Here is a 15,976-nt window from a genome sequence, read left to right on the forward strand (position 1 = left end):
CGGGCTAGCGGCGGCGTCGCTCGGGCCCGGGCGGGCTCTAGATGGGCCTGGGCGGGCCCTGCGCGGGAGGAGAGAGGAGGCACGGGCCAAGTGGCTGCGGGAGAGAGGTGGGAGGCGGCTGGCAGCAGCACGGATCCCTAGGCGGCTAGGGTTTGCTGTTTAAGATGCTTGGGGAGGTCTATTTATAGACAAAAGGGGGCTAGGTTTAGCGGAATTTCGTTCCGGATCCAACCGCACGGTCGGATTCGAACAATTTCGAACGCGGGACGGGCTAAGTGGACGTGTAGAGTAGGTTAACCGGAGATGAGAGGGAAAACGGCACCCGACAACGCGATTTTAAAACACCGACAAACGTCCGACGGTAGACCGAATACGGTGCCGCTACGGTCGACCGTTCGGGTACCAGACGGACTCCGATTGTGACGAAATTTGACAGGCGGCCTACCTATAATATATTAAGACCGCACGCCACGTTCCAACCCAATCGGAGAAAGTTTTATACACACTTTTAAAAACAGGGTTTGACGATGCCGCGGGTGCGTGCGTGTGTGGTCGGGCTAAGAACGGACAACGACGAGAACCGACAACTAACAACGGATGCAAGTTTTGAAAACTGGTGGCAACGGGACGCCGATGCAATGCAAATGATGCGCATGATGCGATGATGATGCGACAAATAAAAATAACCACACGACGAAAACGGAAATAAAGGGGAATCTTCTGGAACGTTGGTCTTGGGCTGTCACACGACACTCATCTCATGAGTAGGGAATGACGATGGTGCATTGATGCCCCCCGCTCCTCCTCCTTCTCCTACACTCGCCGATGGCGGTTGTGTCCTTCCTCCTCATGAACCTCGACTCGAACTGATCCTACACTCGCAGGAGGGCGTGGCGAGATTGAAAGGAAGGAGAAAGGAAGGAATGTGGCCGAGCAGGATGCATTCCGACGAGGGATTTGGGGGAGGAGACGATCGAAGTGAGATCGATGCACCCCACCTCACAAGTGTAGTCGATGTGTCGAATTCCTATTTGGCGCCCTCAGTGCTAGTTATAGGCTTACCCACAAACTAGTGCACTCGTCCTCTCTGTTCTGGCCTTGATCCTTTTAACTTTCTTTTTTATTTTTTTAAAATTCAAAAATAGTGCACGAATTAAGATTCAAAATCCAAATCTCATGTTTTGTTCCCAAGGACGGTACATATCACTTGTTGTGCCTACTTCTACTTTTTTTTCTCTTCTTGTTGTGCACATTATCGGTCCACGTACCCACCGTTTTCTCGGTCCTTTTTTATTCAGTTTTTTTCATGAACTTTCTTTTGATTTTGTTCGCTTTTTTCTACTTGTGAACTTTTTGAAAATTCGTGAACCATTTTTTCAGTCCACATTTTTTTCTGCAAATTTGTGAACATTTTCCAAACCCGTACTTTTTTAATATTCACAAACATTTTAAAATTTGAATGTAGAAAATACTCACAAACATTTTAAAATTCGAATGCAGAAACAATTTTTGAGTTCACAAACATTTTTTCAAACTCATGAACTTTATTAATATTCACAAACGTTTTAAAATCCAAATACAGAAATAATTTTCAAGTTCACAAACATTTTTTCAAACTCATAAACTTTTTTAAATTTTGTGTTTTTATTGTAAATTCGTGATATGTTTTCTAAAATTCACCGACCTCCTCCGAATTCCGTGAAGTTTGTTTCCAATTTATGAACCTTTTTTTGTAACGTTTTTCATTTTTGTGAACTTCTTTCAAATAACGAACCTTTTCAAGTTTTGCACTTTTTTCAGTTCATGAACGTTTTTCATGTTCATGAACTTTTTGAAATTAATGATTTTTTTCCAAAATCGATGAAAAATTTCATAGCCGCAAACTTTTTTTCAAAATCTGTGAACTTTTTTCATTTTCCATAAACTGCTATAAAAATTTGTTTTTTAAAATTCGTGAACTTTTTAAAATTTCACGAACTTTTTCTTAAATTCATAATATATTTTACTTTTTTATGTACTTTATCAAATTCACATTTTTTCCCAACTTCATAAAATTTCCTTCAATGGATAAACTTTTATTTAAAATCCATAAACTATTTTTGTTTTCACATATTTCTTCAACAGTGAAGCGTGCGGCCGAACGAGCGAGAGCGGGCGAAGAAGCAGCAAGAGAGAAGCAGGAGCCAATTTAGGCTGCGGCGCGCTTATATTCATGCAAGTGCTAACGAGGACCTGTGTCTGCGTTTCCAGGCTTATCCGTCTGTCCAAACAATCTTAAAAAAAACGTCAGCCCCAACAGCTATGTGGATCAGTGCCACAGAAAATACGGTGTAGTTCCTCTCACAGACGGCCCTGATTACACGTACCCAATCGCGCTTCAATGATCGAGAACATACATGAACCGCGAAATGCTCCCACGTCTCTCTCTTAGAGCCTATTTGACAACACTCCAGCTCCAGACTTCACGACTGGAGCCCGAACGGTGCCGAACGCATCAGCTGTGCGGACCTGAAACTGAAGAGCGAAACGATGCACAATGCAATTTTGCGGAGTAGCATAACCCCCGCCCCCTCGTCGCTCCTCGTTTCAGCAGGATCAAGATCTGATCAAAATTAGAGCATCTCCAACAGGCGTGCTTCGCGCCGCGCCTAAAAACGAGTTTGCCGCGCGCTGGTCGCCTGGTTTTGCGCGTCGCGCAGCGCTGGCTCCAACAGCCGCGCTATAATGCAGCGCGCGCCGCTCCAGCAGTGCCCAAAAATGCAGCGCGCACAATTTTTTTTAATAAGTAGATTGCATTTAAGTAAAAAAGATACAAAGTTATTTTACATAGATAGCAACGGCGGCGCGGCGGCATGGTGGCTCGTCGGCGGCGCGAGAGGCAGAGAGAGCGCGGCGCGAGAGGCAGGGAGAACGCGGCGGCGGCGCGAGCGGCAGAGGGAGAGAGAACGCGGCTCGAGAGGCAGGGCAGCGCGCTGCCTTTTATGGACGCGCGGGATGCGGCGCCGCAAAAATGACGCGCGGGCTGCCGCCTTTTCACGCGCGCGCGGTTTTCCCGCCGCCGCTGGAGCGCGCATTTCAGTCCTGCGCGCGGTAAACTGCCGTTTTTTAGCGCGCGCGCCTTTTTGTGCGGATGTTGGAGATGCTCTTATAAAATGCCACTAACGAAACGGTACCAGTATTTTCTCCCGGGTGAGCAGTTGCTTGACTCCAGAATTTTCTTGACTACCCGAAAGGGCCATATTTGACCGTAATGGGCTGGCAGCCCACACTTGCACGGAGAGGAGCCAGCCGAACGGTCAAAAAAAAGCCGAACGGTCCTTTTATTGTCTCAAAAATAAAAAAAAGCCGAACGGTCCTTTTCCACAGGAGTTCGATCGGGAGAGCGCTTCCTGAGCGGCACGGAGCGGAGCGATTGGTTTTTCTGGAGTGAAGGGTTGCCGGCGAAAGGTGGCGGCGGCGGCCGCCCAAATCCGCGCCGCGCAGCTTCTCGCCGAGTTCGACTGGTTCGGGGATGCGGGCGGTTGGGGCGGACGCGCATCTCTACGACGACCTGGACGCCGTCGCCATCCCGACGCTCCTCGACTCCCGCATCGACGGCGAGAAGGTCGACGCTCAAGCGCCTCCTCGCCCTCATCTCGCGGGGCTTCTACGTCGCCCACCGGGTCCGTCTAGCGTCCCACCCCTCTCGTCTCGTCTCGTCTCATCTCACGCCGCGGATTCCGGCGACTGAATTGCGTGTGCCGTGTGTGCTGCGGCGCAGGCAGTCAAGATTCAAGAACGTGTCGACATAGTCGCTTGGGATGAAGAAGCTCGTCTACCTCTACCTGCTCCACCATGCCGAGAAGTAAGCTTAGTCCCCCGCTCCCTCATATGCATTCCTCACTGCCTCTGTCAAGCCAAATCCTAGGTCGATTCGTTTGCAACTAGCTCCGAAGTGCGCGGCGTGCGCCGCGCCCGTGAGAACACTCGTTTGAATCCTTTGTTGTTGGTTTGGTTAAAGGTATGAAATGAAGAGTAGAGTGAACAGTCTGTAGAACACCCGTCTGAATCCTTTATTGTTGGTTTGGTGGTATAAAACAAAGAGGGGAGTGAACAGTCGGTAGTTCTTGTTCGGGAATTGACGGCATGTGTGGTAAAGAATTGGAAAAAGATGAAGATGATAGAAAAGTAGGTACTAATATTGGGAATCTGTAGCTAGTTTATAGTGTTATATTTTGACACCGAAAGTTTTTTTCATAACCTACCATGAGTACAGGTTGTTAAATTGAATCTAGTTTGTTTTGTATTGAAATCGATTATTGATTGCAATTTAGGTGCCGTGAAATTTTGGCATACATTAATTATAGTTTATGATGAGAAGAAAACGATTTTTGATGGAAAAAAATCTGCTAAGTATTTGTTATTTTATATAGAGTAGGCAAGTGAGGTAAATGGAAAAAAGTTGATGAATATAGTAGAGGAAACTCACAGCATAGTGATACCATTATTACTGACGAAAGAACTATGACTCACAAATATACAGAGAGTCGAAGGCGTTAGCTTAGAGGTACGCAGTACATACGTGCATGCACAGAGTTGCCATTATTTTTTTTCATCTGAATAAACAATAGTTCAAAAGGTAGAAACCTAGAAACTCCATGAAGTTGATGATGGCACGTCTGGCTTCCTGTGGAGAAGATGATGATGTATCTAGCTATTCAAAATGCTCAGTTTGAGTTGCGTCTTGCTTCTTATCAAGATTTTCACGACCCTTCGGAGAAAATAGCTGTTTTGTTGTGCAACTGTATCATGGAAAGAAAAGGTCCAAGATTAGTGTGTGGGTTTTTCATCTTATAATCTCTGAAAAAGATACTTATATTCACCTTTTATTGCCAGTCGGTGAACTTTCACTGTTTCTCCCTTTTTCTCCTTGTGGAATTTCTTCAGAACAGGAGGTCTGATGACATTCAATTAAGGAAGCAAGATCAGTTTTGCATTCTCTGAAAACTGCACTGTAAGACTTACATTAACCTCTGCGGTGGTAAGCACACACAAGCGGATCAACAATACAGCTACCAAGTAGCAAATCTGGAGAAGTTTTAGTGCTTCTGGTCTGTAGACCATATTTCAAGTAACGGTGACATTATATGTCTGCAGCAAAACTTAACATCCTAGTAGAATTCAATGTCCGAAGTATCCCAATATATTGATATCCATACCATTCCAAAATATGCAGAGCACACATAGTTCCATTCCTAATCAACATATGAACATTTATTTTAGAACATTCTTCCAATCCAACATCTGGAGTTATCTTTTTCATCCCTTCAAAGTCTTGAGCATTTAGATCTGGATTCTGTGGATATGCTGAATATTCGATAACTTGTGCTTTCAATCTGCTGCTTTGTCCAGCTTCTTTTGCTTAGGATTCGTCCATGGAAGCAGGTTCTGCCACATTTGCATCCCCTGCGGGCGGTGCAACAGCACCCAACTCATGTTTTCCTCAAATTTACTAATAATGTAATAAGAACAGATAAGAGAACCTGATGTTTAATGCACAAGCCTCCAGAGAAAAGTTTAACCAGGAAAAGACCGATGGAATCCCTTCTACTCCTTATTACTCCCTCTATCTCAAAATATAAGACCTTTTTTGGTCTAGATTTATAACAAATAACACCTTATATTTTGAGACAGAGGGGGTATTATGCTGTATGTCCTTCGGATATAATCAACAACCTGGTTAGGGAATAGATTTACAGACCTTACAAAATAGGTGGTAATTGAACATTGGATGAAGTATATAGAGATTAGTGTTTCCTTCTGCAGAACGACAAAGAACATATGAGCTCACAACATAATTATCTCTATTCAAATTATTATAGTTAGTCTGTTTAGCAAACTAAAAATAATCATCAATAAAACGACATTCTGTTGAAATGAATAATACTACATTTCTCAGTAAAACAAACAAACCTGAAAGCAGGGCAATCCCTTTGATGTCATTCTCAGAAAGGTATATCCACTTAAAGGATTCCTCAAAAAAATAGCCATCTGAAGACAGGAATACCTAACAGGTAAATGAGTACATGATTAAAACTGTGGCAATGCTATTTAGTACAAAAGCCAAACATGCAAGGAAATATAGTATACCTCTGATTGTGCTCCTCTTCAGTTAACTCCCTGACCTTTTCATTCATTTCACTGCAAGGATAATTATTTTCAAATCATGTAACTGTTTTGTACAAGGCAAATTGCATCAATAAGTTTGCAACTTCCAGTAGGTACCAACCTTATACGTTCATATAATGATTAGAATTATCAATCAAAACGATTGTAACTCTACAATGAAGTAATGAAATGCTGCTGGAAAACCAACAAAAAAATTAAATAATCTCTTCCTATGTTTCTTCCTTGCACACCGCACATGACCAAATCAAAGGGGGAAGAAAGGAACGGCTGTTGTGAGGCTATAATTGTCTTCTAGTAATATAATGTAATACCAACTAAGCAAATCAGAAGAGCAAAGAAGTAAAGGAAAACGAACGGATTAAAGAGATAGGCAGACAATCGAATAGTCGAGCACAACAGATAATAGAATTCTAAGAGAAGCAACATAGTAGAATCATAGGCAGATATTCCATGAATTTTCTTCTAAAAATCCGTGCATAGGCAGATATTCCATGAATTTTTCTTCTACAAATTCGTGTACACAATGGGACCATAAGCATCGCCAAGGATGTACTAAAAAAAACTTTTTAGTTCAAGTGGTAGGAATGCAGAACGTGAAAAACCCAGCCACTCTTATGGAGATGAAACCCAAAGGAAACTTGTTGGGGCGTAACCCTCTTAGCGACGCGCCACATCGGAACCCGGGTGTGGTGTCAAATGGGCAAGGGCCGGGCCGTCACCCCCTTGGTGGCGCGTCGTATCTTGATCTGGATACAGTGATAAGTGAGCAAGGGTCGGGTCGCCGCATCCTTAGTGGCGCGCTGCACCGACGCCCCGGTGTAGTGAAAAATGAGCAAGGGTCTTCGCATTTGACTCGACGAGTGCGGAGGGTAAGGAAGTTAGCCGAGCCTAGGAGGATACGCTTAGGTAGCTGGAACGTAGGGTCCCTGACGGGTAAGTTACGAGAGCTAGTTGTTACGGCGGTGAGGAGACGTGTTGATGTCCTATGTGTCCAAGAGACCAAATGGAAGGGACAAAAGGCGAAGGAGGTGGAGGATACCGGCTTCAAGTTGTGCACGGGGACAACTTCAAACAAGAATGGAGTAGGCATCTTGGTCAACAAGAGCCTTAGGGATGGAGTTGTGGACGTTAAGAGGCAAGGGGACCGGATGATCCTTGTCAAGCTGGTAGTTGGGGACTTAGTCCTCAATGTTATCAGCGCGTATGCCCCACAAGTAGGCCACAATGAGAGCACCAAGAGGGAGTTCTGGGAAGGCCTGGAGGACTTGGTTAGGAGGGTACCTATTGGTGAGAAGCTCTTCATAGGAGACCTCAATGGCCATGTGGGTACATCTAACACAGGTTTTGAAAGGGTGCATGGGGGCTTTGGCTATGGCATCAGGAACCAAGAAGGAGAAGATGTCTTGAGCTTCGCTCTAGCCTACGACATGGTTGTAGCTAACACCCTCTTTAGGAAGAGACGTTCAGTAGTGGTCTACACTCTAGCCAGATTGATTTTGTCCTCTCTAGAAGAGAAGACAGAAGCGCTTGCATTGATTGTAAAGCGATACCTGGAGAGAGTGTTGTCCCTCAACATAAGCTTGTGGTTGCTGACTTCCGCTTTAGGGTTCGTGTCCAACGGGATAAGCGCGCCAAAGTCGCTAGAACGAAGTGGTGGAAGCTCAAGGGGGAGGCATCCCAGGCTTTCAGGGAGAGGGTCATTAAGGAGGACCCTTGGGAGGAAGGAGGCGATGCAAACTTGATGTGGACGAGTATGGCGACCTTCTTGCGGAAGGTCGCTGTAGAGGAGTTTGGGGTGACCAAGGGAAGTAGAAGGGAAGCTAAGGACACCTGGTGGTGGAACGATGAGGTCCAGAAGGTTATTAGGGAGAAGAAGGACTGTTTCAGATGCCTATATCTGGACAGGAGTGCAGCTAACATGGAGAAGTATAAGGTGGCGAAGAAGGCAGCAAAGCGGGCGGTGAGTGAAGCGAGAGGTCGGGTGTATGAGGACCTCTACCAACGTTTAAACACTAAGGAAGGCGAAAGGGACATCTATAAGATGGCCAAGATTAGGGAGAGGAAGACGAGGGATGTCGGCGAAGTCAAATGCATCAAGGACGGAGATGATCAACTTCTTGTGAAGGATGAGGCGATCAAGCGTAGATGGCGGGAGTACTTTGACAACCTTTACAATGGAGAGGTTGATAGCTCTACCATTGAGCTAGACGACTCCTTTGATGATACCAGCATGTGCTTTGTGCGACGTATCCAGGAGTGTGAGGTTAAGGAGGCGTTAAAAAGGATGAAAGTAGGCAAAGCGATGGGTCCTGATGGTATCCCCATCGAGGTGTGGAGAGGCCTTGGAGACATAGCGATAGTATGGCTAACTAAGCTTTTCAACCTCATTTTTCGATCAAACAAGATGCCCGAAGAATGGAGGCGGAGTATTTTAGTACCAATCTTTAAGAACAAGGGGGATGTTCAAAGTTGTACTAATTACCGCGGAATCAAGCTGATGAGCCATACTATGAAGCTATGGGAGAGACTCATTGAACACCGCTTAAGAAGGTTAACAAGCGTGACCAAAAACCAATTTGGTTTCATGCCTGGGAGGTCTACCATGGAAGCCATCTTCTTGGTATGACAGCTGATGGAGAGATACAGGGAGCAAAAGAAGGACCTTCATATGGTGTTCATTGATTTGGAGAAGGCCTATGATAAGATACCTCGGAATGTCATGTGGTGGGCCTTGGAGAAACGCAAAGTCCCAATAAAGTACATTACCATCATCAAGGATATGTATGATAATGTTGTGACAAGTGTTCGAACAAGTGATGGCGACACCGATGACTTTCCGATTAGAATAGGGCTACACCAAGGGTCAGCTTTGAGCCCTTATCTTTTTGATTTGGTGATGGATGAGGTCACAAGGGATATACAAGGAGATATCCCATGGTGTATGCTCTTTGCGGATGATGTGGTGCTAGTCGATGATAGCCGAACGGGGGTTAATAGAAAGTTAGAGTTATGGAGGCGGACTCTAGAATCGAAAGGTTTTAGGCTTAGTAGAACTAAAACTGAATACATGAGGTGCAGTTTTAGTGCTCCTAGGCACGAGGATGGAGAGGTTAGCCTTGGTGGGCAGGTGGTACCGGAGAGAGACACGTTTCGATATTTGGGGTCCATGTTGCAGAAGGATGGCGATATCGATGAAGACGTGGGCCACCGAATCAAGGCTGGGTGGATGAAGTGGCGCCAAGCTTCTGGCGTACTCTGTGACAAGAGAGTGCCACAAAAGCTAAAAGGCAGGTTTTATAGGACAGTTATCCGACCTGCGATGTTGTATGACACGGAGTGTTGGCCAACCAAGAGACGACATATCCAACAGTTAGGTGTAGCAGAGATGCGCATGTTGAGATGGATATGTGGTCACACAAGGAAGGATCGGGTACGGAATGACGATATACGAGAGAGACTTGGGGTAGCACCGATTGAAGAGAAGCTGGTCTAGCATCGTCTCAGATGGTTTGGACATATTCAACGGAGGCCATTGGAAGCGCCGGTGCATAGCGGATGGATAAAGCGTGCTGAGAATGTTAAGAGGGGTCGTGGTAGACCAAACTTGACATGGGAGGAGTCTGTTAAGAGAGACCCGAAGGTTTGGAATATCGACAAAGACTTAGCCATGGACAGGGGTGCGTGGAAGTTAGCTATCCACGTTCCAGAGCCATGACTTGGTTTCGAAATCTTATGGGTTTCAACTCTAGCCTATCCCAACTTGTTTGGGCCTGAAAGGCTTGGTTGTTGTTGGTTGTTGTTGGTAGGAATGCAGAATACAGTATTTAATAAGTAAGCACAAGAGAAACAACATGATTGTGGAAACAATGCTCCGCTCCGCTCTCCCTCTCCCTCTCCCTCCCGCTTCCCTAGCCTGACCCAACCTTCCACCAGCCTCGCCGTCGAATCCACGCCGGTGGCCCTCCTCCCCAGCCCCTCCCTCACCTTCTGTTGTGCGCCATGTCAGGTGACCGCGTCTCCTTCGGCGACGGCCGCTGGTCCGGCTCCGACAGCGAATCCTCCGCGCGCTCCTACAGCGAGGTGGCTCGCATGCCGCCGGCCGCCCGGTGCGCCGCCCCCGAGTCTGCCTCTCGGAGCGCCGCCCCCGCGCCACCTGCCTCCGGCCCTGTGGTGGCGGCGCCGCGGCTGCCGGCCAAGGCCTGCATCGGCCCTCGCTCCGAGGTGCACCGCGTTGTAGGCAGCGACATGGTGGATGCTGACGGCTTCCAGCAGCCTCATCGCAAGAACCGCCTCCGCCCCCGCCGTGCGCTCGAGCCGGAGCCCGTGCTGCAGCACCCGCGCAGCCCCTCCCCTGAGGCAATCGCTGGGCTCTGCTTCCGTTGCCTGGATCATCGCCATCGGGTCCGGGACTGCAAGAGCGACATCCGCTGCCGGAAATGCCTCATCTCCGGCCACGACTCCCGCGGCTGCGAGAACTACCACCGGCGAAAGGGTCGCGCTCCCCCAAACGCCCAAAGCCGGACGACTCTGCGGCCGGCCATGCTCTCACCGTCCCCCCGCCACCGCCTCTGCTCCCAGCTCTGGCTGCCCAGGTGCCTGCCGCTGTACCAGCGCGGGTCATCCTCGCGCGCACCGTTGAGATGGAAGAAGCGAAGGAAGTGCTGGCCCGGGCGATGGTGGTCACCATCACGGGCACTAGGCCGAGGGTGTCCGCCGACGAGGTCGCTGACCTGCTCCACCGCACCTTCAACTTCGAGGTCGGGGACTTCACCATCCATGCGCACCAACCCGAGGACTTCATCGTCATCTTCGGCTCTAGAGCCTTCAAGGATCGCATGAACGGCGATCACCTCGTCTATGGCCCAAGATTTACCCTGTCGTTGCGCCTGTGGTGCAAGCTCGCACATGCCGGCTCGGGTGGGTTCGAGTATCGTGTCGAGCTCCGCGGCATCCCTGCCCATGCCTGGAATGTGGCCACGACAGAGCATATCCTCGGCATGACGGTTTGGATCGAGCGCCTTCATCCTCGAACTCGATCCCGCGCCGACCTCGACGTGTTCTGGCTTGCTGGGCTTGCTGGGCGCTCGCCTGTATTGGGTCCCCCAGGGACACCCCATCCTCCGCGGCACTTCGTTCGCTCTCTCCATCATCGTGGCATGCCAGCCAGCAGCGCCCGGCGTCGCCGTCCGCCCCCTTCGGGGCCCATCGTTCACGGGCGTCCCCGACAAGAGGCAGTGCCCCAGGTAGATGCGTTGCTCGCTCCTGAGCGCCCCGGTGGCCAAGCCCTCGTCGAAGGAGGCCGGTAGGGAAGACCGGCGCTGGGCGCCTCTCTCTTCCCCTCCTGCTCGGGCGGGAGGAAGGGGAAGGGCCCGATAGGCGGGCCCCCCCCTCGTCAGCCTCATGACGGCCAGGCCCTCGGTTTGACTGGCCGCGCCTCTTGTTGGCTGCCGCCTCCCTGCGGCGATGGCGCCCTCCCGAAAGCCACTTTCGCCGTGTCCACCTGCTGCCTCCAGGCCGAGCCAATGGGCCGGCCCACTCCCTCTCCTTCGCCATGTGTGCAGGATAGCCTCTCGGATAGAGTCCCTTCTCTGCTGTTTCCTTTTTTCCAGAAACTTCAATATTCTATGTAAAATCCATTTTAACTCCAATTTTCTTGATTCAAATTCGTGCAGGTTCCTAAAATCAAGGGCTATCCAAATATGTGCTTTGCACATTTTTCCAAGCAACCTTTATGTGGTGTTTTTATTTAAATCCAAATCTGAATGAATTAAACCCCACCTTGAGAAATTCGTAGAGGATCCAAATCCACTCCAAATGGAGTGATTCCAATTTCTAGAGCCATCTAATATCATGCCCTATTTTTGAAGCATTGGTCAACATTTTTATGAGGCTTTATTCTGCTGCATTAAATAAATAGCTTCCTATTGCTATTTATCTAGTATTATAAAATCCATAGAATATTCATTTCAAGTCCAAATCAAGTGAAACAACTTCCTAAATATTTCTATAATTATTCCTTATTAAATGAGTGCTTCTACTCATTTTTATCACAATATTTTCTGCGGGCTTCATAAAGGATCCCCTATTCCTCTTCTCATCCATTCAAAAATCCTTGATGATTCAAATCCCCTATGGCAAACTTCACGTAATTCCCACATAAGAATTTCCAAGAAGAACAATAGTATATTGCTTGTGGATAGATCTATCATGAGCATTGCAAATCCTATACCAAGCATCTTTCAAACTTTCTCCTCCGTTTTGCCTAAAATTGAGATCTTCAATCTCAGGCGTGCTCATAGCGAGGGAGGAGTTTGCCATAGCGATAAGTAAACAAGAGATCTCGCAAGAAAACGACAAACAGAAAGAGGGCAAATAAAAAGGCAAATTTTTGTGAAGTGGGGGAGAGGAAACAAGAGAAAATGGCAAATAATATAATTGCATCGACATGAGAGTTTATGTGTTGGAACCTGATAGATCCTGACTTGATCTTCCCTGGCAACGACGCCAGAAATCTTGACTCCTCGCTGATTGTGTTGGTTTCCCTCCAAGCTTAAAGGGTGATGTAGCACAACGACGACAAGTATTTCCCTCACTTAAGAAACCAAGGTATCAATCCAGTAGGAACACCCACAAGACTATGTAAGTGGTACCTGCACACAAATAACAAATCCTCACAACCCAACGCGTGTAGGGGTTATCATCCCCTCGTGGGTGAGGTGAAAGGATAGATTAATAGATGGAAATAAAGTGATGGCAAATAAAACGCAGCAAGGTATTTTTGAGTTTTTGGGTAATATAGATCTAAAAATAAAAGAGCAAATAAAATGGAAACGCGAATAGCAAAATGGAGATTGCAAATAGATTATGTGAAGTAGATCCGGGGGCGTAGATTTCACTAGTGGCTTCTCTTGAAAAAGTAGCAAACGGTGGGTAGACAAATTACTGTTGGGCAATTGATAGAAGAGCAAATAATTATGATGATATCCAAGACAATGATCGTGCATATAGGCATCACGTCAAAACAAGTAGACCGACTTCTGCCTACAATTACTTCTATTACTCCACACATCGACCTCTATCCAGCATGCATCTAGTGTATTAAATTCATGGAGAAACAAAGTAACACTACACCACGACACTACAAATGCAACATGCATCTGTTGGTATAGGTGAGCATCGCCGACACATTTTTTGTCCCAAACTGTACCGACACAATATATCTGAGTTATATAAGATCATGACATATTATCCGTCGGCAAAACTTCTAAGAAACATCGATGCAATTTCTGTTGGTAGATTGTGTATACAATGATGGACTGTGTGTCGGCGATTCGCACGGGCACAAAATGTGTCGGCGTTGTTTGCCTCATGACGCACCCGGAAACTATGGCGCGAAAAAGAGCCATCCGCGCGCGCCATGCGAGTAGGAAAAAAGTCTTATCCTCTCACCCCGAGTCACCAGCTCTCTCATCCCACACCGTCCCCGGCCACGCCGCCTCCCCGCGTCGCCCGTCCCCGACCCACCGCGCCCCGCACTGCCCCTCCCATGTGTTCGGTCGATTCGGGTTGTCGATTCTCACGCTCCTCCGCCTCCTGCTCTGACCCCGCACCGTCGGCTCCAAGCTCGCATAGCCGGCTGTCTCCTCCCTTCCTCCAGTCGCCGGCGAGTGGATATGTACCTATTGGCGCCGCTGACGTGGATCTCCTCTACCTCACGCCCCCAGCATGAATTGGAGCTCCCCTCCTCACCGACGTAGATCTCCTCTTCTTCGTGTCCCCCTAGCTCGTCTTCAACCTTGAGGTGAGCCGTGAGCCTCTAGTTCCTCCTTCCTCTCCCTGTTTCCCCCTCCCTCAACCTCTCTTCTAGTTTGTTGTCTGCTCTGCTCTAGCTGTACTCAAACTCAAAGTTCATATATTCTGCTGCTGTTGAAGCTGTTGTGCTTGGCTCTAGCCATGCTGTTGGTCCTCGGTTGTTGCAACTGGTGAACCTCACGACTTTCGTAGCTGGCTGCTGGTGATTGCTGGTGGTGATGTGCTCATGTGTGCTTAAAGTGTGTTTCTAGTGATGATGTACCGTAGTTTTAGTAGCAGCCACATAAATTCGCTCGTGGTGGTTAAGCACTTGTTTGCTTCCTCCTGCTGCTGCTATTGAGTGACAGCGCGAGACCGACGTTCCACAAGATTCCCCTTCTATTCCGTTTTCGTCGTGTGTTTATTTTTATTTGTCGCATCATCATCGCATCATCCGCATTGCATCGGCATTCTGTTGCCGCCAGTTTTCAAACTTGCATCCGTTGTTAGTTGCCGGTTCTCGTCGTTGTCCGTTCTGAGCCCGACCACACACGCACGCGCCCGCGACATTGTCAAAACCTGTTTTTAAAATTGTGTGTAAAACATTGTTTGATTGAGTTGAAATTTGGCGTGCGGTCTTAATTAGTTGTAGCTAGTCCGCCTGTCAAATTTCGTCGCAATCGGAGTCCGTCTAGTACCCGAACGGTCGACCGTAGCGACACCTTATTCGGTCTACCGTCGGACGTTTATCGGTGTTTTAAAATCGCATTGCCGCGCCACACCGTTTCCCTCTCTTCCCCGGCTAACCTACTCTACACGGCCACTTAGCCCGTCCCTTGTGCGAAACCGTTCGATTCTGGTCGCGCGGTTGAAACCGAGGCGAGATTCTGCTAAACCTAGCCCCCCATTGTCTATAAATAGACCCCCATGCTATTGTTTTAGACAGCCACCCAACCCCTCCTCGAAACCCGTGCTAACCCTAATCCGTGCACAACCCACTCCCACCTCCTCTCTCCTCCCACCGGCCGCCGCCGGCCCGCCAGGCCCATGGCTGGCCCGCCCAGGCCCAACTGCGCCCCTACTCCCCTGGTGTCCGCCGCCTCGCCTCTGTCCCGATCGGGACCGGGACGAGGGAGCTCCCGTGCAGCAGCCCCGCGGCCGAGCCGAAGCCTCGCCGGAGCTCTACCGGATCCGTCGCGCCTCCTCTCGCACACCGTCGAACCCTAGTGCCGTTATGCCCCGCCCTTGCTCGTGTGTGCCGCCGCCCCATGCTGGAGCTCCGCCGCGGTCAAGCCAACCGCCGCCGTCCGGCCCGGATCCGGCGAGGTCCGCCCGGATCTGCCGCCCCCTCGCCTCCCGGAGTCTGGCCGCCATCGGAGCTCGGCCGCCCCAAGCCGTGTCGACCGGCAGGCTTCGTGCGAGCAGCTCGTGCGGGAGGAGCACGATGACTGCACGTGGCCGGCTTGCTGGGCCGCCGCCTCGCGTGGGCCGGCTTGCAGCAGCCTGGTGGCCCATCTGCCTCGGCCTGCCTCTTCTCCTCCACCTGGCCCGATAGCCCGAGGTGAGCTGCCACCTCTATTCCTCGCCCTAGGCGCGGCCTATTATATCGTGCCCACCCCTGTGTAGCCCATTAGTAGTTGATTCGGCCCGTTTAGGTTTTTCTTTTAGCATATTCCTGTGATTTAATTATTTCAGGAATATTAGATATTTCAAACGCTCGTATCTTTTTACTCGTGTATCGGATCAGAACGTATTGTATATGGATCTTGTGTAGTTTTCCACGTAGATTAATATTTTGCAACTTGCATGCATGTTTGAAGTAGTTTGACCCGCCAAATACCTAGTTTTGCATGCTGTCCTAATAGGGATTTATTCCGTAGTTATTTTCGTGCGTGTCCGGATTGCTCAAATCCCGTAGATAAAATGCTCATGTTTTAGGCACCTTTTTCCATGTATTTTAGAGTGGTTTGTATTTTTGGAGGTAGGATTCCGTCACTAGTTTGCTATACCGCGTTTA

General features: G+C 48.6%; 1 long non-coding RNA gene across 2 annotated transcripts; it reads left to right on the forward strand.

Moving 5' to 3' along the window:
• Positions 1-3,352: 3,352 nt before the first annotated feature.
• Positions 3,353-5,261, forward strand: LOC123404561. 2 transcript variants are annotated; one of them, XR_006611843.1, is made up of 3 exons: positions 3,353-3,662; positions 3,761-3,844; positions 4,927-5,261. It is a non-coding gene; the product is annotated as an uncharacterized LOC123404561 (long non-coding RNA). The 2 variants fall into 2 exon arrangements; XR_006611842.1 differs by lacking the exon at positions 4,927-5,261 and having other exon boundaries at positions 3,761-4,137.
• Positions 5,262-15,976: the final 10,715 nt, after the last annotated feature.

Source organism: Hordeum vulgare, chromosome 6H (genome assembly GCF_904849725.1).
Source record: "Hordeum vulgare subsp. vulgare chromosome 6H, MorexV3_pseudomolecules_assembly, whole genome shotgun sequence".
NCBI classification, from domain to species: domain Eukaryota; kingdom Viridiplantae; phylum Streptophyta; class Magnoliopsida; order Poales; family Poaceae; genus Hordeum; species Hordeum vulgare.